Here is a 26,180-nt window from a genome sequence, read left to right on the forward strand (position 1 = left end):
GAGAGAGAGAATCCCGAGCAGGCTCCACACCGAGGGCAGAGCCCGACTCGGGGCTGGATCCTATGACCCCAAGATCATGACCTGAGCCAAAATCAAAAGTCCGTTGCTTAATCAACTGAGCCACCCAGGCGCCCCATGACTACCTCAGTAGTCTAAGGTCTGCTCAATTTGGGCCACTGATTCCACAGAGGACAAGAATGGGAGGAAGCGTCTCTGCCCTGGTGTCTTCAGTCTGGTGCCAGACCCATCATGGGGCACCAGGGAACCACTGCCACCCCTTTTAATTACCGTCTCTGAAAGAAGAGGTCGAACCCCCTCTGATTTGGAGAAAGGCTGGTTTCTTCATCTTATTAACAATAACATATCCCAGTGATCCAGTAATTACAGACCTATTGCCGAAGCAATCAAATTGCTTATTTGAAAGAAAGACTGTTTCTTTTCTCTAATGAATGTGAACAGTCCCCCAGAGGCCGAAGGTGATGTGTATGAATGCCCCACTGTAACAATGAAAAGTGATTATAAATAAATGACACAGAGCTGCTCTGTTCTTAAAAATCACTGCATGATCAATTTGAGAGACATGCATAAAGATGGGACTCAGGAGATTTTCTTTTAATTATTCTGCCCGAAGGAAAACGATACTGTGTTCTTTGTTGGCACCATTGTACATGAAAACTTAAAGAGACTTTGGAAACATGATTCTATTAATCTTTCTCAAACCACTGGCAGACACAGTGATACAGCTGCTTTTGTTTTAGAGGAGGGGAAACCGAAGTCCAGATGTTTCTATTCTTCACAGAATGTCTAAAGGCTCACATATCATCACAGCCAACAGATTTCTACGTCTCTCCCTTCCTCGACTGCTCTGATACTTGTTTGTATTTGAAAATCCACCAGAAAAGGGAAAAATTAACAGAAGGCCATGCCAAAGAAAGGGAGGTGGGTGTGTGCAGACACATATTGAAGCATGGCTTGATTTGGGGGTCAGGAAATAGGAGGAGTGGACAGATGCCAGGAGGCAAGGGGATTCCATTTCAGCCCTCGACACTGGAGTGCCGGCCCTTCACTAAAAGCTGTAGCATGTGAGCTGAGGGCTTGGGGCAGCCAGAGACTGGAGCTGGGAGGACGCCAGTGAAAAAGCATCTACATCACAGTTCTGTAGGATCAGGGTACACTCGGAATGAAATCTTTTTTAATTTAAAGTGAAAAACTGGTTACTAGTTGATCCAGGATGCCCATTTGAGTCCAACCGCTGCACAGAATGGTAGTTTATAGATACTCTTTCATTGAGGGGTCATCCTGTAGACCACCAAGGAGGCCCTCTGGACCATACTGAGAAATCAACTTGTTACCCTTTGCCATTTCTTTTTTTTTTTTTTTTTTTTTTAAGATTTTATTTATTTATTCATGAGAGACAGAGAGAGAGAGGCAGAGACACAGGCAGAGGGAGAAGCAGGCTCCATGCAGGGAGCCCGACGCGGGACTCGACTCCGGGACTGTGGGATCACGCCCTGAGCCAAAGGCAGATGCTCAACCGCTGAGCCACTCAGGTATGCCCCTTTTGCCATTTCTAAAAAATGAAAATTGAATCCATTTGACAGTCAGAGACGAGTCTACAGAGTTCCCAACAAGATGAACCAAAAATTCCTCAGGACCCAGGATATTTATACTTCTAGAGATTCTTTAGTGCAGTATTATCAGTACCTCTTGGATGAGCTTCTTGATCCTGGATGACATATACCATTACATTTTTGCACAACTCTTAGTCAAGACTTGGCAGAAATCTCCCTCCCCAAAAGAATTTAGAGGAGCCCTATTTCTGCTTGCTTTTAAAGGAAGAGAATACGGAAATTCCTTAGAAGAGTTTGTGGAATTTGGCTATCTACATAGTTTGATAGTTTTAAGGGGAATCAACTAATCATGTTGACCAAATCACTAGCTAGTTCATAACTGCAATCAGCTTGACTAATGGTCCAGTTGACAATCAAATCAACTAAGTGCTTTTGTTTGGTTGGTTTTTTGGTTTCTGTTCGTTTTGCCTTTGACAATGCAGAGGCTAAGCTGGAGCAAACCAGAACAATCTTGTTGGTGCTTACAGAATAGAAGTATATAATATCTTTAAAAATGTGGGAGTCCTGGGACACCTGGGTGGCTCAGTGGTTGAGCGTTTGCCTTTGGCCCAAGGCCTGATCCTGGGGACCCAGCATTGAGTCCCACATCGGGCTCCCTTCATGGAACCTGCTTCTCCCTCTTCCTGTGTCTCTGCCTCACTGTCATGAATAAATAAATAAAATCTTTTAAAAAAATGTGAGAGTCCTCATGGAAAACAGAGCCACATTAGAGAATTAGATGGAATCAAATGGGTTAAGATCCTCAGGAAAAAAAAATAATAATAAAGGGAAAAGCTATCCTTACCAGGGACTGAAGTCTCTGCAGAAATTGATTAGGTGGAGGGTCCCTCTGGGCCTTGGAACAATTAGCTCTCAGAAAATTAAAGGACAGCCTTTGTCCTTCTAGGGATTCAGATGTGACAGGTGTCTCCTGTCCCTTAGAAACTCTTCACTCCTTCCAACCTCTCATTTTATGGATGCTTGCCCCTGCAGGGTAGACCCAAACCCTTGAGAGTTAAAGATTTTGAGGCACAGAGAGAGTCTGAATAATTGGATTCTTGGAAGACATTACTTTTGTGAGTTTCTGCCACAAATGTACTTCCTGGGGGTGTTTTCTGTTAAAAAAAAAATTCTTCTTTTGAGAAAAGTGAAGAACTAAGGTGTTGTACTGCCTAAAGTGGGTGATGGAAAAGAGACTATTTTTTCTGTCCCTTTACTACCTTCACTCTTAGCACAAAGTGAGCAATGGGAGAAGGTGACTGGGTGGCAATCTTGCAGATACCTGAGGAGAGTAAATGTGGCCTTGGGGTGAGCAGAGGCAGTGTTGTTTGGCACTGGGAGAAGGCAGGGGAGCACACAGACTGTGGCGAAGCAGAGCAATTTGCTCATTTTACCTGCTGAGAACGATGAGCTGTGTTTACGTCAGGGTGGGTGTGATGAACCTGATGAAGACCATCTGGAGTGGAGGAGCCCGAATAATAGATGTTTCCCCGACTGTGTGCGAGGAGGGCCCCGTGGGAAGGTAACTCAGAGCAGGAGGTGAATACTCCTCCTGCACAGAGGAGTCAGCACATTCTTTCTTCAGGGTGAAAGACTTGACACATTTTGGAATGACGTTTAGAATATTGTATATTTTTAGCAGCCGATATGAAAATTCCTCTTAGGGAGAAACCCATCTTTGGAAAAGTTACCCTTACAACCCCCCTGGGAGTCTCTGAGGCTCCTGGGTCTGGCCAGGCCAGGGGCCCAGCTTTGAGAGACCAGTCAGGCAACTTCGTTTAATAGAGGATGATGCCTGAGGGGGAGAGGAAAGGTGGAGAAAGTCTTCAGAATAGGCTGCAACTGTCAAAACGTTTGGTGGGAAAGGATCTTTGTTTTCTTTCGATTTTACTTATTCATGAGAGTCACACAGAGAGAGGCAGAGACACAGGCAGAGGGAGAAACAGGCTCCCGCAGGGAACCTGATGCTGTACTCAATCCCAGGACTCCAGGATCATGCCCTGAGCCTAAGACAGATGCTCAACTGCTGAGCCACCCAGGAGTCCCTGTTTTGCTTTGTTTTCAAAACCAATAAAGGTGGTCACTTATCTGTAGAGCAGAAATGAGATATATGGAGGTGGGATCTGAAATCAGAGGGGCCTTTAAAACTGTAAGCTTATGTTGGGGACTTGATGTCCGAGTCACAGAGTAAAGCAGTTGGGCTTTCAGAGGGTGTATATTATATATTAATATGTGGTTGCAGAGATCAACACACAGCACATCCAACTTCCCCCAGGAGAGGAGAACCCGGGGACCGCTTTGCAATATAGAAATCTACTTCCAGTGGTGATTCTTATTTAAGTGTATACATCGACACAACTTTTTGGAGTGAAGTTGGGCAGTATCTATCAAAACTTAAAACAAGCACATCTTCCACCTCAATAATTTCACTTCTCAGAATCTGCCCTGTAGAAACATACACGTGCAAATATGTAAGTTCCACGAAGTTTTCTTGAAGCATGATTTGTAATAGCAAAACTAGGAAACAACCTGATTGTCCGTAAGTGAGGGGCATGCATGGTTAGATTGATTATTGTACAATTATATGGCAAGATCTCCAAGGTACTAAGAACTGATGTAAAATTCACACAACATAAAACTAACCATTCATAATTTTAAACTGTATGATTCAATGGCATTTATTACATTCACAGTGTCATGCAAACATCACCTCTAATTCCAGGACATCTTCTACTCTCCGAAAGGAGACCCCATACCCATTAAGCAGTCACTCCCCATTACTGAGAAGAAATGATTTTTTAAAATATTTTATTTATTCATGAGAGACGTTACTGCAAGAAATGATTTTTTAATTTATTTTTATTTTTTATTTTTAAAGATTTTATTTATTTATCCACTAGAGACAGAGATGAGAGAGAGAGATGCAGAGACACAGGCAGAGGGATCCCAGGTCTCCAGGATCTGGCCCTGGGCCAAAGGCGGCGCTAAACCGCTGAGCCACCCGGGCTGCCCAGAAATGATTTTTTTAAAGATTTTATTTATTTATTCATGAGAGACATAGAGAGAGAGGCAGAGACGTGGACAGAGGGGGAAACAGGCTCCCTGTGGGGAGCCCAAAGCAGTACTTGATCCCAGGAGCTGGGATCATGACCTGAGCCAAAGTCAGATGTTCAACCACTGAGCCACCCAGGCACCCCAAGAAATGATTTTTAAATGTCAGAATAGTATATACCGTTTTATCCCATTTGTGTTTTTGAAAACCTCCAAACCAGTAACCCACATACTGACAGAAGCAGTGTAGAGTCATGGTTATATGTGGGTGCCCTGGAGTCAGCCTGCCTATTTCAAATTCTGGCTCTAACACAGATAGGCTGTGCCTCACTGGGCAAACACTTGGCCTGTTTGTTCCTCCATTTCCACAGGGATAGGCTGGGGACAGTAATAGTACATACAGAGAAGTTGTGAAGAGTAATTCAGTGAGGACAAGCCTGATACAGCCACCATTTAGTCTAGTTATTTTTGTGTTTGAATTTTTTGCTGCTGTTAGTCAAAACCACAAGCATATAAACCTATTTCTTGTTTAGGATGCAGGTGAAATGAACACACATTCCCAGAATACCCTCCTCAGGACACTGCGGAGGATGGCTCCACCAGCTTAAAGCAAAGGCTGCAGGGAAATGGATCTGTGCTTTATTTATTTATTTATTTATTTATTTATTTATTTATTTATTTATTTAATTTTATTTTTTAAAGGTTTTATTTATTTATTCCTGAGAGACACACAGACAGAGGCAGAGATACAAGCAGAGGGAGAAGCAGACTCCCTATGGGGAGCCTAATGTGGGATGCAATCCCAGGACCCCAGGATCATGGAGCCACCTAGGTGTCCCTGGATGTGTGCTTTAGTGCAGGTAAGGAGTAGTCAGGTCTTTAAAGTTCCACAGAAGCACAGCAAACATTCCAACTGAAAGGACTTGTAATGAAGTACTTATTTGAATTACACCTCAATGAAGAGCCAGCAGGTAATGTGAAGAACGAGAGGATGGGTCTCTGCAAAGCTGAGACACCTGGAGGGGGAAGGCAGGAAGGAAGGAAAGAGGCAGGGCGGGACAAAAGGAGGAATCAGAACAAAAGGAAAAAAGGGACAAGGAGAGGTTAGGGTGAAGGAAACAGAGGAAACCATGAGGAGGCTGCAGGCCTCAGCTGTAAGTGGTTCAGGTGAAAGCAGAGCACGTGTCAGCATTTCAACAAAAAAAGTATACAGAGAGACCTCAGGGCAGCATCTGTGATTTTCTCCTATTTAGTCCTAATCTAGGGAGGCCGCAAGCAGGGCCCCCCAAGCTGCGGCCCATCAGGAGGCAAGCCCGACGTGGGAGGCTGGGCCATCCTGCGCTTGGGGGTTGGGGGCGGGGGACGGTCTTGCAGAGTGAAAATTGCGGTAAGGTGGCCCCCCTTCCCGCATCAACCACGTGGGGTCAGAAAGTCAGTGGTAGCCTAGCACCGGTCACGGTGCCGGGTCATTCACCTCACCTCGGCTCCCAAGGGAGGCGTTTTACCATCACATGTCATGGCAAGAAGAAGGGCACCTGCAGAACAAGAACGTATTTTAAGAGAAGAACCACATTCACATAACTCTGATTAAATATATTGTTATGATTATTTTAATATTACTACTGGTGTTATTTTCTTACTGTGCATACTTGATAAATTAAACTTTATTATAAGTACATATGTATGGGGGGAAACCGTATAAATAGGGTTCAGGTAATATCTGGGGTTTTGGGCACCCACTGGGAGTCTGGAATGCATCCCCCCATGGATAATGGGGGCGGGGCACTGTGTTGAGCTGTATCTTTTTAAATAGAATGTTTTAAATCTCAAATGCTTCAGAACCACCAGAAATGAGGTAGATAGCATTTTGCTAGCCTATCTTTTCAAATATTTAAAGAATGTTTTGTACACTTCTGTTGATTTAATAAGCAATTCAGGAGGGTTAAGCAGGGTTTGGCATCTTCAAAATGGCGATTTTGCTTCTGATAACTTTCCAGAAAAATTAAATGTGTTGTGAAGGATAAATTACAGTTTGATGCAAGTTGTCTTGTTAAAATGTCATTCCTCTTCCCCAGCAACCTACTTCCCGTCTCATTAAGCCAGTTGACTGGATATAACCAGACAATTATGATGGTGATTTACTACCTTAATGCTCAATTGTTACTGGGAGCTGAAGGGTGGGGGAAGGGAAATAACATTCCCATCCTGGTGTCTCCTGGAGAGACAATCAAGCCCTCAGCTGTAGCATTAAACACAGCAATAGAAAGCAGAGACACAGTAAAGCATTTTCACTGCTGTTATGAGCTGAGATATAAAATGAGATTTATTTGCAACAATCTGATAGAGAAAATTGAGTCCTGGGATTTGCTGTCCCAGTGAGCCTTTCAAGTCAGCCAGAGTTACTATAGGATGTAACACAGAAAAATATGAAAGAGTGGGGAGAGGAAAAAAAAATTGAGCTTTGACATTTTCTGTGGCCACTGTTAAAGATAAAGGAGTTGACTAGTTTGTACAGTTTGTACAATATGAATTATGGTCACAGTTACAGTTTTCCCCCGATCCAGTCTCTCACAACAGTTAAATATTTTGGGACCCTAAACTGGTGCTATAACTCAGGCTTTTGCTTTTTTTTAAAATACGGGTTTTCCACAGATGTGATACCAAATAAACGAAACCTTCAAATGGCTCTCTCCTTTTCCTGAAAGGTTTAACTCTAATAGATAATTTCAAATAATTATGTTTGTTCTTCTAGCATTTTATTTCTTCTAGCATTTTATTTCTTAAATTTTCTGAAAATTATCATTGAAATTTAAATTGATGATATAGCAATCCCCCATTGATATTTTTATTTTTGTTTGTTTTTTTTTTTTTTTAAAGATTTATTTATTTTGAGAGAGGGAGCAAGCATGGGCATGGGAGGGGCTGAGAGGAGGGGCAGAAGGAGAGAATCTTCAGGCAGATTCCACAGAGTGCGGAGCCCAACCTGGGGCCAGATCCCACAACCCATGAGACATCAACCTGAGCTGAAACCAAGACTCGGATGCCCAACAGACTGAGCCACTCAGGTGCCCCCTGCCAGGTGATTTTTTTTTTAATATTTTATTTATTTATTTACAAGAGACACACAGAGGAAAAGAGGCAGAGACAGGCAGAGGGAGAAGCAGGCTCCATGCAGGGAGCCGGACGTGGGACTCGATTCTGGGGTCTCCAGGATCACACTCTGGGCTGAAGGCGGTGCTAAACCACTGAGCCACCCGGGCTGCCCGCCAGTTGATATTTTTAAATGAGAGTGGAAACTAGAAATTTATGTCAAATTTCATTCGCTCAGGTATTCATTCTGCAACCAATATTTGTCACAATTTTAGTGTGTGTCTGACATTGCTGGACTGTGTTCAGAGAGATATATAGGATTTTTCAGTTTATGTAATTTGCTTCTAGAATATATTTCAAGTCTATACATGTTTGCAAACTACCAGAGGTCACAAGTAAAACCGAAAAAACGTGAAGTCTCATGAATATATATGGGGGCTTTGATAAAATCAGGGATGACCCCTACTTCCCTGAAGGGCTAACCTCAGTTCTTTTTAATAAGCAAGGGGTGTCAAGCTTCAGAACACCTGGCAACTGAAACCCAGTTTTTCTGCTGGCTCCTTTGTATTCTACCCCAGATAATGCTACGCAATGTTTACATAATACCCACATCTGTTTCAGCTGCTTGGAAGAGTAAATTTTTCAAAAGTTATAGCAATCTGGACTCCCCTCTTTACTTGATCTTGAGATTTTTGTGCCTAATCTATAGCTACTTATTTTTTTTTAAAGATTTATTTGAGAGAGAGAGAGAGAGAGAGAGAATGTGAGTGAGGAGAGGGAGAGGGAGAAAGAGAATCCCAAGCAGACACCATGCTGAGTGCAGAGCCTGATCTGGGGCTCAATGCAGGGCTCGATCCCAGGACTCTGGGATCATGACCTGAGCCAAAGCAAAGAGCTGGATGCTCAACTGACTGAGTCACCCAGGAGCCCCTATAGCTACTTCTGTGAATAACCAGACAACTATTTCAAAAAGGGAATACTTCCTGATGCCTTTATTACCACCTCTACATGGAAATAAGAGTTGTGATAGCATCCAAGGATAACTGGTACATTCAATCATAACTCATTACCACATTTTAAGCAACAGAGTTCGGCCCAATGGATGGCTTCTGTTTTCTCCTCAGAGAGCTGGTGTAAGAACTTTCTAAGCATTTCTTGTTTTACTTGTGAATATGTACAATTTATCTTTGTACAAGTGTGTACAGCTTTAGTATAACTTGTTTAATGGTCACAATTGGTTAATTTCACCTTTTTTCCCAAGAGAGTGGACAATGATTAATTGTGTGGTGGGTGACAGTGATTCTTTCTTTGGCCCCTAAAAGATAACTTGATCAAAAGTTTCTCAAAACAATGTCATTGACTTAAACATTCACATCTGTATTGCATTTATATTTACCTATTTTTTTGCTTATTGTTCATGCTTGAATATGACTTTTAAATTCAATTTTCTAATGAAAAATTTTAAAATATTTTGTTTTATTACCATTCATCTCTAAGCTTAAAGGATATGTATCATTCCCTGCTTTCTTCCTCTCTACCCCAAACTTTTTTCTCTCTTCCTTCTGTTATGTCACATTCACTATAATAAGGCAAAATATCTATCATGCTTGAAACTACATGTGAAATTTTAAAGAGAATGATTATAGATTCCACTCAGAAAAGATACCCTGAATAGACAGGTTTTTTTTTTTTTATTGACTTTTTTAAAGAAGATTTTAAAAAAAAATAATTATAGACTTACAGAAAGTTGTGAAACAATACCTAGAATTCCATGTATTTTTTACCCATCTTCCCCTGATGGTGATATTTTATATAACTGTTGTACAATATCAAAACCAGTAAATTGTTTACTGAGCTATAGACTATATTCAGTTTTCACCAGTTCCTACATATACTCTCGTGCATGTACATGTATATGTGTATGTGTGCATGTGTGCTTATAGTTCCATGTAGTTTGATCTCAATTATAGATCTGTGTAATGAGAACCACAATTAAGGTACAGAGAACTGTTCTATCACCATAAAGAAACCTCTCTTGTTCTACCCCTCATATTCACATCCTCCCTCCCTCTGTCTTCTATCCCCAACCCTTGAAAACAACTAACCTGGTCTCCATCTCTGCACTTTTGTCATTCCTGGGCCATTACATAATTGGAATCACACGGTGTGTAACCTTTAGAGATTGACCTTTATCACTAAGCATCATGGCCTCGAGTCCATCCAAGTTGTTGGGTGTATCAATAGTTCATTCCCTTTTATTGCTGAGTAGTATTTCATTGTATAGATGTTCCAGAGTCTGGTCAACAATTACTCTTTGAAAGACATTGGATTGTTTCCAGGTTTTTATAATTTTAAAGCTGCTATGAACATTCATGTACCACTGACCCTTGAACAACATGGTGGGTAGGGACACTGACCCCCCACAGTAGAAAATCTACAATAACATTTGACTCTCCCCAAACTTAACTACTGATAGCCTACTATTGATTGGAAGCCTTGCTGATAACATAGTCACTTACTACATATTTGTGTATTATACATATTATACACTGCATTCTTATAATAAAGTAAGCCAGAGGCAAAATATTAAGAAAATCATAAGGAAGAGAAAATACATTTCTAGAACTAAACTGTAAAAAACTCCTATCTAAGTGGGCTGGTACAGTTCAAATCCATGTTGTTCAAGGATCAACTGTACAGATTTTTAGATACATATGTGTGAACATAAGTTTTCATTTCTCTGGGATAAATGTCCAGGGGTATATGATTGCTATGTTATACAATGGAATTTTTTTTAAGATTCTATTTATTTATTCATGAAAGACAGAGAGAGAGAGAGAGAGAGAGAGAAAGAGAGAGGCAGAGACACAGGCAGAGGGAGAAGCAGGCTCCACGCAGGGAGCCCGATGCGGGACTCAATCCCGGAACTCCGGAATCACGCCCTGGGCCAAAGGCAGGCGCCAAACTGCTGCGCCACCTGGGTGTCCCAATGGAATTTTTTTTTTTAAATGATTGCTATGTTATATGGAAAATGCATTTTTAGTTTATTAAAAAAAAAAAAAAACCTGTTGGAACAGTTTGCCACGATAGCTATACCATTTTGTATTTCCACTAGCAGTATAGGAAGAATCCATTTTTTCTACATCCTTGCCAGCACCGATCTTTCTTAGATAGGTAAATGAATATCAAAACATTATAAGAAGTCACATAGAGGCCATACCAAGACTGAGCCAAGTGCATGGAGATACTTGGCTTGTATATGAACCTAAGGCTACTTTCTCAGGAGGGTTGACAGCAACATTTGTTGTAACATAAATTCTGCAGCCTTGGGGATCCCTGGGTGGCTCAGCGGTTTGGCGCCTGCCTTTGGCCCGGGGCGCGATCCTGGAGTCCCGGGATCAAGTCCCGCATGGGGCTCCCGGCATGGAGCCTGCTTCACCCTCTGCCTGTGTCTCTGCCTCTCTCTCTATGTCTATCATAAAATAAATAAATAAATCTTAAAAAAAATCTGCAGCCTTATCAGCCTGTAGCCATGTATCAGTCAGCAATGGCTACAAACACATGGGGCTATTTTCCTCCCATAATAATAAGTCCAAAAACCAGCAGTTGCAGAAACCCCAAGATGATGGTAGCTGCTGCTTCAGGAGTTATGACTGCATTCCTTTGGGAAGAAGACAGTAGGAGGGGCACCTGCGTCACTTAGTTGTTAAACATCTGCTTTTGGTTCAGGTTGTGATCCCAGGGTCCTGGGATGGAGTCCTGCATCAGGCTCCCTGCTCAGCAGGGAGTCTGCTTCTCCTTCTGCCCTTTCCCCTGCTTGTATTCTCTCTCTCTCAAATAAATAAATAAAATATTTAAAAAAAAAAAAAGAGAGAGAGGAGATAGGGCAGTATTTGTACCAAGAAGGAAAATATTTTCCCAAGAACATCACTATGGTTTTCTGTTTTGGTCACATAGCCCTGAACACTATCCTGAGTCCCAAATATCTGGAATATTGTAGGGAGTGAGGTTTGAAAAGCTAATCAGGTCAGGCACTTACCATTGTCTGCTGCAGGGACAGTCCACACTAATGGTCACCTGAGGATGCATGGTCCACTCGCAAGTTTTTCTGGGTGTTATTGCAGGATTATCTCATTTGTGCTTAGAAGCAAAGTCCCATCCCACTCAGGGTTACTGTGCTCCAGCAGGACCCTGTGAAGTATGATGGTGTCTATAGGGTTCTGTCCTCCCCTAGGCTCCTGCCATAGTTTTTTTGCTGTCGCTGAGGAACTAGAACCCTCAAAGAAGTTGGGATGGCATTCTGTGCCAAAGTGGGAAAAGAATTCATTTTCCCTGTTCTGTGCCATGAAGCCCTTCCTGAATGTACTTCTTTGTTTTGGACTGCAGAACTTCACTCTCCATTGGTTTTGAGTTCGTCCATGGCCTGGGCAGGTGACTATACACTGGCTATTCTTTCCACTGAGAGGTGTTTTTCATTCTTGACATTCGCACAAAAGCATATCCTAGCACGCTCTTTCTGGGGCAAATCATCTCATGCAAATGGACAACTGTGGAGGAGACTTCGTCAACCTCACCTGACCAATTGGGAATCTCAGTTTAAGCTCAGAAAGGACCACCCACATATACTTACTGTCTTCCTGTGGATCTCCTGTGTTAGTTCAGCTGGTCTACTGGGCTGTCTCGCTAACACTGTCCTCCCTCACTGCTCAGTGTTTGTTCCCCAGGGAACAGTGTTGGAGTGAAAAAGGACTATTTTCCATTCAAGGGTGTAGACTCAGCTAGAATCAAAGAGAGCTCCTATCTTAACTGCTATCTTCTTGACTTAGTAGATACAAAAATATTTAGGATTTGCATTAAGATGCAAATGCCAGTTACTATAACAAAGACTCCAAAATAACTGTGGTGTATGCAAGCCAATTTTGAGGGAAATATTGGGCTCAGAGCTGATATGGCATCTCTACCACCCCATTGCCTTTTATCTTATTGCTCTGCCATACTCAACAGGCAGCTTCAGTCCCTGTGTGTGTGCAGTATAGCTAGCTCTCCCCAACGCATTCACACCAAGCCAGGGAGAGGGGGCTGGAAGAATGGGGGAAAACACTCATTTCCTTTTCTAGGCATGACAGGAAGTTAATTTTGAGTTAATAATTTTGGCTTAAATCCTATTAGCCTGACTTTAATGTCTTTGCCCCACTTAGCTATAAGGGAGGCTGGGAAGTGTGGTCTTTATCCTAGACAGCCACAGGATTAGGAAGAGCTTCTGCTATCGGAACAGGATTATAGACATTGGGGAACAACCAGCAGAATCAGATACAATGCCCTCTAGCTTTGGGGCCAAGAAGGAGTGCTATAATTTGGGGCAGTGGTTCTCAACTGGGGGCAGTTTCTGGAGATATCATTATTTGTCTTAACTGTGGAGGTGCCTACTACTGGAATCCAGTGGGTAGATGCTGCTAAACATACTCCAGTGCACAGGGCAGCACCTCTGCCCACAACCAAACAAATACTCAGCCTAAAATGTTAGCAGTGCTGAGGCTGAGAAACCCTGCCTTGAAGATATATCTTTACAAAGTCATGGCCCACCACATGTGAACAATGTCTTGGCTTTCATTTGTGCTTTTACAAGAAAATTTCTTTTTTTTTTTTTTAAGATTTATTTATTTATTCATGAGAGACATAGGGAGAGAGGCAGAGGGAGAAGCAGGCAGGCTTTCTGCGGGAGCCCGATGCGGGACTCGATCCCGGAACTCCAGGATCATGCCCTGAGCCGAAGGCAGACGCTCAACCACTGAGCCACCCAGGCGTCCCTATAAGAAACTTTCTAAGACTAGTGTCCCCTCAGGTGAGATTTGGGTGATGTTGGTGTGCTTCCAATAAATGAGAATTAGAACTTGCTATGGTCTGCACATTTGTGTCCCCTCCTCCCAAAATTCATATATTAAAATCCTAATGCTGGATGTGTTGATGTTAGGAGGTTGGATCTTTGGGAGGTACTTAGATCCTGAGGTTGGAGCCCTCATGAATAGACCTACAGCCCTCCCTTGCTCCTTCTACCATGTGAGGACACAGTGAAAAACCACTGGCTGTGAACCTCATCCAACTTTACTGGCACTTTGATCTTGAACTTCCAGCTTCCAGAGCTACAAGAAATAAATTTCTTTTCCTAATAAGATACCCAGTGTGTGTATAGCAGCCTGAGTAGGCTGAGAACAAACTCTATAAGACACCCTTCACTCAGTTTGCCAGAGGTCATGTGAGCAAAGGAGTGAAACTTGTCCACACTTGTATACGGTTCCATAGCAGCCATGAGCAACCCGGCTTTAGTCCTGAAGAGGAAGATTTCCTTCTTTGGGTTTTCCCAAGCTATTTAATAATATATAATATACCACTAATCCAGAGGAAGGAAGGAAATCTATTCAATTAAAGACAAGTGTAATTTTGTACAATTAATCATAGTCTTCTTAAGGGAAATAAAAATAATTTGTTTTCTGTAAGAAGGAAACTGTAATTATTTGGTGAGAGAGGAAAAACCACTCATTAATATATCATTTTTACTCTGAATGTGGTGAAATAGATTACAGCTTTTGCTGTTAGTCTTAGGCATGAAAAACTGAGTGTTAAATTTTGTTATTTCTGGTTCTGATAATCCACTTTGATGGTAGATTAGAAATGCAGTTTGGCTTTTCAGGACATAAATCTCAAATAGTCAACATGAGAGAATAGCACCCAACCCTCCAGAGAGATTTCTAACATGAGATGATGACACTTGTTAATAAACTCAGGATTAGTGATGTAACTTGTCCTTGGTTCTGCCAGAAAACACAGGGAAATACCCCATTCACTACAGTGACCACTCAGAAGTTGTGTTCTATAAATCTGGAAAATCAACTTCTGGAAATTCTCCCCTAGGATGGTGATATATGATATGTCAGCCATGCCTCACAGAAACCTTTTATTATTTTAGGTTGTTATTTAGCCATCAGACATTTTTTCTTGTTGGCAGAAGCAAGAATATTGTTCCTTGTTTCCTACTTCCCTAGATATGAGGGACAGTCTAGGTTCTTCATAGGACTTTACACTCACTGTCGCGCGTGCTGGGGGTGACAACCGTCCAGGGATGAGGGTAAGGGAATGAGGAAAAGAAAAGAGACATAAACAGAGTGGGAGCAGGAGGGACATATGGCTGGATTCAGCCACAATGCCAACTTTATTTGTATTATTCACTCTTTTATAAAGCAGGGTTGTTTAACAAGCAGGATATTTTAAGCTTAGTTCTCCAGACATGTCCTTTCATAGTAGATAGCAACAGTATGCGCCCTTGAATAGATAGCTATAGTATGCGTCCTTGAGCCACAAGCCATCAACAACAAGGGTGAGACAGGTGGGCCATGGTTGGAAGAGTCAACAGAGAGCCATTGCTCGATCCATTAACCCCTTCCTGGCACACGGCTCCCAACATCTCCCCCTATTGTTTTTGAGATTTTGAAAATAGAGATTTTTTAAGGGCTTTGTGCTGGAAACTTTTAAAGGACGCATATAAGCATATTTCAATAGTTAAAGCAATTACTAAGGCTGTAGCGACAGCAATTATAATCCAAATGCCAGGGGAATTATTATTTTTTTTTTAAAGATTTTATTTATTTATTCATGAGCGACAGAAAGAGAGAGAGATTAAGAGACACAGACAGAGGGAGAAGCAGGCTCCATGCAGGGAGCCCGACGTGGGATTCGATCCCAGACCTCCAGGATCACGCCCTGGGCCAAAGGCAGGCGCCAAACCGCTGCGCCACCCAGGGATCCCTGCCAGGGGAATTAAATTCAAACCATTGCAAGGGGTTAATACCTCGGATACCTTTTAAAAATTTATCTGCCAATTCAGCAGGGTTCTCAATAAAGAGATGAGCATTGTTAAGTGCAGCCATTTGCTGTTCCAGGCTTAGCAAATCTAAGCTTAAATCTGTATTGTTCCAAATCCCCTTTAAATGTTGCTGCACTTGCTCCCATGTATGTTCTGTCTCATTATAAGGTAATGCGGTGACGCAAATATGCTGAAAGCCTGCATGACATTGCAATGATAACTGAGCTGGAGCCTAGCATATTGCCCTCCCAGGTACTCCACAGCTTCTTTTAACCCCTGCAGACGAGCAACAATTTTTTGATCAATAGTTCCTTGTGTGGCAAGAGCCACAGATACATTATGGGCCAAGGAATTAACATGTTGAGCGGTGTGGATGGTTTGGCTGAGTGCCACAGAAGAAACAGTGGCAGAGGCTACCAAAGACACAAAAGCAACTATTTCTGCCACCAACAGACCCAAAAACCTTTTTGTTTTTACCACTATATCAGTGAGTTGTTTAGCAAAGGAATACCCGTAACTAGTATACCACGGACCAGTAATATTAACAGGGAGCATGACATACGGGGGTTGCTGTACTAACATAACTGTAACAGGGCGAGCATCTCCAGGGGGCAGATGAACAGGTAAACAATTAGTCAATACATAATTTTGGCAACTAGCCTGGTATTTGTCCTGAGAGGCTTGAAGCTTATCAATTTTGTCTCTCCCCATCACCAACAGGAAGGGACGGGGTACGCAAGTCTGAATATACAGATCAACATGAGGGGGGTAGATAGGTCCAGTAGTAGAGTTTGTTTTAAGGGGACAGAGAGCTGCAGCCAGCTTCCAAAGGTCCGAATGTATCATGCGTGGTGTTGAAAGCGGGCCGGGAGGCACGTATCCATAATGTTCATAGGCAGCACGGAGTTCTGGAGATCTCACTCTGACTTGTATTTTTTGTCAGGCTGCAGATTTTGATTTTGACCAGTCCGTTATACGCAAAGAGGGTGTCATTACTGGGTGCAAAGTCTCAGGGTCTCGCACTCTGCATTCTCTCCAAACGGGGAGAGATTATTTCCAATTGGGCACTGTAGGGCAGTCAGGATAGTCCCAAGGGCTCATTCCAGGAGGAGAATCTCGAAGGTTAGAAGTAGCCCCTGGTGCGAAGAATGGTTCATTAAGCGCCCAGTAATCAACCATTTTTTCCTCCCTTTGATCTTTATTATGTTTTTCATCATCCCAATACCGACGCTTGACAGTGTGAGTCACCTGCTTAGTAAAAAGACACCCATAGGAGGGGGACTGACCATTTTCAGCGGCCTGGAAACAAATTGGAACCTGATCCGCCAACCCAGTCCAGCTGATGGGTCTTGCGACAGCCTCAATGGACTATGCCTCCAGCCCGCCCAGCGCATCTGGTAGATTAGTAGGTACATGAGGCGTGGGATTATCCCAAGTAACGGGCCGTACAAAAGGAGGGTCCACCATAAAAGCCCAATAAGAGGACGCCTCGGCTGTCTCAGCAGAGGCGGAGATGCCTGCTAAAAGAGCCAAAAACAGGTTAGTAGGAGTAAGGGGGGCCTGGGCTTTACGTACGGTTTGTTTGGCCTCGCCAACCACCTTCTTTATTTGTCCCCAAGTAGGCAATGGGGCTCTCCTCCCCCTTCTCCTCCGGGGTTTCACCGTCTGGTCCTGTTGAGGAGCTCGTGGTTGCAGGGAGAGGCGGGCCACTTTCTTTGGTAAATCAGACGCACCGCAACGGCAGCCACCGCGGCGTCTCCTCCTTCTGTGGGAAAATACAAGCAAACCCCCGTCCTCGCAGGAGGACTGGATCTGGGCCAGACCACTGTCCCGTCAGCGGATCCTTCCATCGTGCATAGAGGAAGGGCTCTGGTTCTGGAGCCCAAAACCTCTCAGCTGCAGTTTTACCTACTGCATCAACATTTAAAAAATTTAAAACATATAAAGTTAATGCCAAATGCATATGTGGTGAATACTTAGTCTTTCCCTTAAGTATCTCCCCCTCTTTTAATTTATGTAAATAAGTTTTTAGGGTGGAATGACTTTTTTTTAACAATGGCCTGACCCTGTGAATTATATGGAATACCAGTGGAATGTGAAATGTCGAAAGTTAGGCAAAATTGTTGAAAAGAAGACGAGGTATAAGCAGATCCATTGTCTGTTTTAATAGTCTTGAGGAGGCCTAGTTGGGAGAATGTAGCAAATAGATGATTTTGTATATTAGTAAAGGCTTTTCCACTGTGGGTAGAGGCAAAAATATATTTTGAAAAGGTATTAATAGAAACATGGATATATTTTAATTTATTAAATGGAGGCTATAATGTAACGTTTAGGTAAGAGGCCTCGGGGGATTAACAGTAAATGAAGGGAGATTGAGGGTTTTAGGGCAAGTCTGACATTTTTTTATTATTTGTTTGGTTGATTTACGTGAAATTTTAAATTGTCTTTGAAGAGCTGCTGAATTTTGGTGAAATTTGTTATGGTTTTTTTTAGTAGTATTAAAAGAAGAAAGAAAATTAATATGCGTGATTTTATTAGCAATTGCATTTTTATAGGATAATGGGCCAGGCAGGCCTGAATGAGCTCGAATATGAGAAATGTAAATTAGATTATGCTTTTTAAGAAGACTGTGTTGAATAGACGAGAAGAGGATATATAACTCTTTATCATTACAACATAAAAAGGCAGAGGGAAGTAAGGGCACAGCTTGAGCAACATATAGATTGTTTGTGAAAAGATTTAATGGCTCAGGATATTTTTGTAAAGCAATAGTAACAGTTTTTAATTTTGTTCTTTGCATTGACTTAGTTGAGTAATGATATTTTTTTATATGTTTTTTATTATTAGAGACATAATAAATTGTAATATTGTCAGATTTGTTGGCGTTCATAAAAATGTTTGTAGCTTTTTCAATTGGGGAGTGAGAAAGGGAACCTTGTGGGATTGTTGAAACCTTATTTAGAAACTGCAGAAGTTTATTTGTCGGCAAATGGAATTTAACTTGGCCCGGGTATGAGGCGAGGGCAATTTGCCAATCAAGGTTAAACTGTTGTAAATTTTTAAACTTTTTTTTAGTTAACATAGCACAGATTAAAAAATTAGGCTTCTTGTCTAGGAGTTGTAGGGAACGCGTCCTTCCTCTAGTGATGAGTTGAGCCAGCATGCTAGGAAGAGAATTAATAACATGCAGAGAATGTAATGGGAGATGTATCCATTCTAAAGGGCCATGAGGTTGCCAAAGGACAGCCAAAGGCATGATGGCAGGGTTCAATAAAATTAAGTATAGTGAATTTATCAAAGAAACTTTTGTAATTTGAGCTTTTGAGAGTTTATTATTGACTAATTTTAATGTTTGTTTGGCGCCCTCTGTCAACATTTTAGGAGAGGCCGGATTAGAGTCTCCTTTTAGTATATTAAAGAGGGGGCGTAACTGTTTCGCAGTTAAAGTTAACGTTGAACGTATCCAGTTGATATTTTTTAACAACTTTTGATAATTATTTAATGTTTTTTTTTTTTTTTAATTTTTATTTATGATAGTCACAGAGAGAGAGAGAGAGAGGCAGAGACACAGGCGGAGGGAGAAGCAGGCTCCATGCACCGGGAGCCTGATGTGGGATTCGATCCCGGGTCTCCAGGATCGCGCCCTGGGCCAAAGGCAGGCGCCAAACCACTGCGCCACCCAGGGATCCCTTATTTAATGTTTTAAGAGGGGCAGTGTGTATTTGAATTTTTTGTGGCTTAATAGTTTTTTGTTTAATAATATATTTAAGATATTTATAAGGTTCAGCTCTCTGAACCTTTTTAGGGGCCATTATCAAATTAAATTTTTGAAGGCAAGACTGCAATTTTTCGAATGTTTTTAAGAGAGTCCCTTCCTCACTAGCGGCTAGTAAAATGTCATCCATATAATGAATATAATATATAGATGGGAAAGCAAGTCTAAAGGGGGTCAAAGCTCTGCCTACGAATTTCTGACATAGGGTAGGACTATTGGCCATGCCCTGAGGCAAAACCTTCCAATGATATCTGGCATAAGGGGCTTGTAGGTTAGTAGTAGGAATTAAAAAGGCGAATTTTTCATAATCATCAGGAGATAGAGGGATGGTGAAAAACAGTCTTTTAAATTTAAGATAAGTAATTGATAATTTAAAGGAATGGCTGAAGGAGCAGGCAGCCCGGGTTGAAGAGCTCCCATGGGCTTCATAACGGCATTAACTGCTCGGAGATCTTGCAATAATTTCCATTTTTTTAAATTTCTTTTTAATAACAAAGATAGGAGTATTTTAAGGACTGTTGGAAGGAACAAGATGCCCCAACTGCACCTGTTTTCAACCAGCTTTTTAGCAGCCTCTTGTTTATGATCAGGTAAGGGCCACTGGTCCACCCATATAGGGACATTGGTTAACCATTTAAGAGGCATAGCGTGGGGGTTTGTCAGTGGCCCTGGAGAAAACCCAAATCTAATTTATCAGGATTTTCCTCAAGTTCGACGGGTTGTACAATCCCTTGTAAATCTTTTCCGAGTCCTTTTTCTGGAACATAACCCATTTGAGCCATCATAAAGGAAACAGCTTCCTGTTGTTTAGAAACAGGAAGTTTTTTTGTTTTAAGGATCGAGCCCATTTTTGTAAGTACATCTCTTTTCCATAGATTAAGATCAATAGGAAGAACGAAGGGACAAAATCTTTCAGAGTGTTCATCCTCAGTCTCCCAGTAAAGCTGATTGGAGCTAATCCTAGGGGTATTTATAATACCCACTCCCTTAACTGGAGTGGAGGTTTCTTGCGTGGGCCAAGCATTAGGCCATTGATTTTGAGATATGACGGACATATCTGCTCTAGTGTCTACCAATCCTTTAAAAATTTTTTCATTTATCTTAAGGCAGAGATAAGGCTTATCCGCAGATATTAATTGCATCCAATGTACATCAGTAGATTCAAAGCCCTGGCTGCCTCTTTGAGGTTTTATTACTTTATTTTTAGTTTTAAACCTAGGTATTAATATTAGCTGGGCATTAGGAACCTTGGGTTCCAATGTGAGAGTTTCTTGGGAGAGACTAGTAAGAATTTTTAGCTCTCCCATGTAGTTTTTATCGATCACCCCAGGATATACAGTAAGCCCTTTTAAAGTTTAACTGGATTTACTTAAAATTAATTCCCAAGTTCCTTTAGGAAGAGGTCCCCATATTCCGGTAGGTATGGGTTTAGGGGGCTGCCCGCCTTCCAAATATATATAGGAAGCAGGAGCTAAATCTAGCCCTGCATTGGAGGGGGTACCTCGGTATAATTTGTCAATTCCTGGGAGATCAGCCGTGTTGGCTTTAATTAGTTCAAGGGATCCTGTACTGGGGTCAGTGTCGCTATTGTTTGTTGGGGCTGCGACAAGCCCCGACCTCGGTTTTCCGAAAGGGGGTTTCCAAACCGATCTGTCTTGGAACCGCATTTATTAGCCCAATGAAACCCCCGCTGACATCTGGGATAGAGAGATAAAGGTTTGTTAACTTGCTGCGGACTCACAGAATTCCCAAAACCGGCCTTCAACTGCGGGCATTGACTCTTAAAATGACCTGGTTTTCCACAATTAAAACAGGTCTGTGCTCCCGTGAAAATTTTTTGCCCACGTCTGCCACCTCTAGTTCCCTGTTTTAGCATCTGCTGTTGCATCTGTTGTGGGGAAATTCCCCTTAAAGCAGCAGTCAGTGTTAAGCCTTGCACATACGAAGGGCCTATTTCTGCACAAAGACGGACATAATCTTTAAGAGTTCCAGTTTTTCTCCATGGCCGAATTGCAGCCTGGCATGTACTGTTAGCATTTTTTGTTTTTTTTTTTTTTTTTACTGTTAGCATTTTTATAAGCTAATTGTTTTACTATAATAGTGCCGGCTTCCACATCAGTAACTATCTTTCCCACTGTCTGCAGAAGACGGGCTACAAAGTCTGAGTACTTCTCATCAGGTCCTTGTCGTATTTTGGACAATTTTTCTGTTTTGGCCCCAGAAGTAGGCAGCTTCCTCCAAGATGTAATAGTAGCCTCATTGATTTGTGTATAAGCCACATCAGGGTAATCTAATTGTTGACCTACATCATGGTAAGCGCCTGTCCCTGCAAGCATTTTATATGAGACAGGAATTTCAGTTCTCCTATTGTAATTAGCAAGATCATTACATCTGTTATGATAATCAGATTTTCAAATCAAATAATCCCCCTCAGAAAGGCATGCTTTGGCTACAACATGCCAATCTCCAGGGCATAGGGTCTCTCGACTCAAATTGTCCAGCATGAACAAAGTGAAAGGGGCAGTGGGCCCATACTGGGCACATGCAGTTCATGCAGTTTTTAATTTTTTCAACACTTTAAAGTTTAGAGCTGAATACATGCGCCGACCGGCATTATCTAAAGAGACAGGGAAAGCAGTAAATCCAGTGGTGTTCTCTCCGCGCCTTTCGGCCTCATACAGGGCCCTTTGTAAGGGGGTCACACCTTTAATATCAAACCCTCCGGCTGATTGTTGGTTAGTTATTATGGGGAAACTCTGTCGGGGGACAGCAGGTGCTCCTTCCCAGATCTCATCTCTGCGGTTGGAGTTTGTAAGATATAAAGGCAAGGGACTAGTAGTTTGATCCCTATATCCGGGGACTGGCCCCTTTTTCTGTCCTTTATCAGAAAATTTTGTCATTTGCATGTATTCTTTCGGAGGACTTTTATTATTATTGTTCAAATATACATCGTCGTCCCCGAATTCATCTTCTCCCGATCTCAACAAAGGGGGTCCTCTAAGGCCTGCCTTATGAGACCCATAAGTTTTTGTTGGATCGGATATAGGCGGTGGGGCAGGGGGGATGACCCCAGGAGGCTCAGGAATAACTTTCCAGGAGTGATCCCCAGCTGGAGCGGGGGGGGGGGGGGGGGGGGGGGAGCCAGGGGGGGGGGGAGCCAGGAGAAAAAGAGGATGATAAGGCCATTTGCCTCATAGCTGCCGAGGGAGGCTGAATTTTCTCAGAGTCACCCTCAAACTTACTTTCAAATTGATTATTTTTGTTCTCGGTTTCAGATTTCAAGGAAATAATCTTAATCTTATGTAAAGGGTCAATGACTTGTCGCAACTGCTCAAACAATCTCATAGTCCCAGCTGGGACTGCTGTCTCGCCTCTAAGGGAAATTTGATTTTTCAGTTCTTGTTCAATTCTTCTCCAATGTTTTAAATCTAAGGACCCTTCAGTCAGAAACCATGGGCATAAATCCCTGACAGTTTCGAAAAAGCTTCTCAAGGTCTTATTAGGTACCTTGAACCCTCCTTCTCGGAGAAGGGTTTGTAATCCAGCTATAAATAAAACCTGATTTGCTGATTGCTTTTGTCCCATGATTTTACTCCCGCCGTCCCAGGACCCCGCCTGGTTCCCTTACCTGAATAATTCAATTCCGGAAACTTCTCATGTGCTTTATGCTCAGGTCCCTGTCCGGGCGCCACTTGTCGCGGGCGCTGGGGGCGACAACCGTCCAGGGATGAGGGTAAGGGAATGAGGAAAAGAAAAGAGACATAAACAGAGTGGGAGCGGGAGGGACATATGGCCGGATTCAGCCACAATGCCAACTTTATTTGTATTATTCACTCTTTTATAAAGCAGGGTTGTTTAACAAGCAGGATATTTTAAGCTTAGTTCTCCAGACATGTCCTTTCACAGTAGATAGCAACAGTATGCGCCCTTGAATAGATAGCAATAGTATGTGTCCTTGAGCCACAAGCCATCAACAACAAGGGTGAGACAGGTGGGCCTGGAAGAGTCAACAGAGAGCCATTACTCAATCCATTAACCCCTTCCTGGCACGCAGCTCCCAACAAGTCACCTCTCTTAAAATATCCATTTCACAGTGAATCACAGACTGCTTTTGCATTTTTGCTCCATTTCTGTCTACTGTTTTACTTTTCATATCATTGTTTTTCCAACTAGTGCATATCTTGAGGAGAATTTTCACATCTTGTACTTTGTTGCTCCCAAGACATCTGATAGATTTCCTTCTCTATGTATTATATCTTTATGGGGTTCTGTGTTTTAGTTTTGCTTAAAACTATGGTTATTAAGCATGTTCTTGGAGTCATAATTACACTTATCACCATTGTGAGATTGTGTGCCATTGTTCTTACTTATGGCATACAAAAGAATTTGGAACATAAAAGAAAATAAAAGAGCTGGATTTTATGTGATTAGGAGATATTTTAAGTAAGGAAAAAAGTGCATATATATATATAATAAAACAATATACAGAACTTTAATTTGATGTATCTGCTGATATCTAGTAGAGATCATTTAAAGCAAAATATATCTGAAGTGTTAAGTTTATGTAGCAATAAAGGAAAACTTAAGAACTCTGATTATTTGTCAGGTGGAAGGAGCATAACCTCAGGCATCCACACGAAGACCTGAGCCCCTTGTCATGTTTCACAATTTATTGCCTGTGTGTTCATGAGCAAGTTACTTTTTAACCTAGATAAGCTTCAATTTCCCTATACATAGAATGAGGATTACAGTATCTTCCTTTTAAGAGTATTGTGAGTATTAAATTAAACAAATCCACATATAAAACACCCAGCATTGTGCCTGGCAGTGTCAGAGTTCTTGGGTTGCAAGCAACAGAAACCAACATTGCTAAACTTAACAGAGAAAAGCATATCTCTTAGAATGATATTGGATACCTCATGGAATCAAGGAAGAAATGGATGACCCAGTTTGAGAACTGGGAGACTCTTGTCCTCTCAACAGCAGGAAGTTCTGACTCTTTTCTGGGTGCAAGTTCATGGATAAGTGAAATCTTCTCCAGCCAGTCTCAGTTCTTGTCAAGATTTAAATTCCCAGGAAAGAGACACTTATTGTTCTCATTTAGGTCACCTGATTTTATGAAGTTCTGGGGAGTTGGGTTGAGTCATTGGCAGCTTCACCAGGACCATACAGAAAGTGGGAATAACATTCTCTGTAGGAAATGGAGATACTGATACTGAAAGAAAAAAGAGAAGGTATTTGGAGAAGACAAAGCATAGATTTCCACTATATCAGCACATAGTAGGTGCTCAGTTAATGTTCATTTCCTTTTGGTCATCCATTTAAAAAAAATTTTAAAACAAATTTTATTTATTTATTTGAGAGAAAGAGAGAGGGCATGTTGGGGCAGGGGGAGGAGCAGGAGAGGGAGAGAAAGAAGGGAAAGAATCTCAGGCAGACCCTGCCTTGAGTGTGGAGCCCAATACAGAACTCGATCTCACAACCCTGAGATGAAATCAAGAGTTAGACACTTAACCTACTGAGTCACGCAGATGTCCAGGTCATCCATTAAAACCCTTTCTGCTTATACCTTTATGTAAAACTTTGTGTGTGTGTGTAACATTATGGTTTCTAGCAGTTGGTATTTTTTATTATTATTATTCATAGACACACAGAGAGAGAGAGAGAGACAGAGACACAGGCAGAGGGAGAAGCAGGCTCCATGCAGGGAGCCCGGCGTGGGACTCGATCCCAGGCCTCCAGGATCACACCCCAGGCTGCAGGCGGCGCTAAACTGCTGCGCCACAGGGGCTGCCCTAGCAGTTGATATTTTTAACAGTGGGTAAGCTAAGACTCTTATACTCTTTTTTATCCCCTTCCCATGATTGTCTTCTGTCTCATCCTTGACACTTTCCATTATTCAGTGAAGACTTTGGTATCTGTCTTATAGTCTCCCTTTCTACTGAGCCCTATCATCAGCTTGGTTGAACTTCATGTCAGTATGGTCACCCATTTCTCCAATACTAGGCCTCTCACTCTGTTAACTCTTCTTTGCCAGTGACCCCATCCTCCATTTCTAACTTAGTCATTTATTCCCAAAATTGTCTAGAAAATCACCAATATACATCATTTCTTTTCTGATCACCAGCAGCCTCCTAGCCTTCTATCTTGCTTTCTCAACTACTCTCATATGCATTTTTACCTCATATTATCTCTTCCTAATATCTTCCATGGTCCAACATTTCAGTCACTCTCTTGCCCATCACTGAATTGCCTGGATTGTTCATGTTTCACATGTGGCATGAAAAAAAAATCAACATCTCTGAGTAATCCCAGTAGCACCTGGCTGCAGAGTGCATTTCCTGGGAAAATGACAATCATCAGGCTCAAATGGACCCTCAGTATCATCCAGTAATCCTACATGTTTCTCTGGTCAGTTTTATTTCCACTCTCTGTATTAAATTGTTCTGTTAAAATACTTTTTAAAATCCATGTCATGTTGATTTTGTTCTAGAATATCTCTTAAACTCAGTGACTTTCCTCTATACTCACTCTAGCCACCCCAATCTAATCCACCATAATCTCATTTTGGATTACTACAATGGCCTCCTATTTCCCATACATCATCCCTTATTCTGTCTCAATTCATCTTCCCTAGTGTATCCAGGTTCATCTTTTAAGACTCTTCTATGGCTTTCTCTTTTCTTTGAGATAAACTTCAAAATCTGCAATGAGTCCTATAAGGCCTAGTAAAATCTAGCCCATATTTTTTCTTTCTTTCTTTCCTTAAAGACATTCATTTATTTTTTAAAAGATT

At 41.9% G+C, this 26,180-nt stretch overlaps 1 long non-coding RNA gene across 1 annotated transcript; it reads right to left on the bottom strand.

Annotated features, from left to right (window-relative positions):
• Positions 1 to 14,912: 14,912 nt before the first annotated feature.
• Positions 14,913 to 23,328, bottom strand: LOC140593861 (uncharacterized). Its single transcript, XR_011994204.1, has 3 exons — positions 23,013 to 23,328; positions 17,185 to 17,374; positions 14,913 to 16,745 (listed from the first exon to the last, which is right to left on the bottom strand). It is a non-coding gene; the product is annotated as an uncharacterized lncRNA (long non-coding RNA).
• Between the last annotated feature and the right edge of the window lie 2,852 nt (positions 23,329 to 26,180).

This window comes from Vulpes vulpes, chromosome 9 (assembly GCF_048418805.1).
Source record: "Vulpes vulpes isolate BD-2025 chromosome 9, VulVul3, whole genome shotgun sequence".
In the NCBI taxonomy this organism is placed as follows: Eukaryota; Metazoa; Chordata; class Mammalia; order Carnivora; family Canidae; genus Vulpes; species Vulpes vulpes.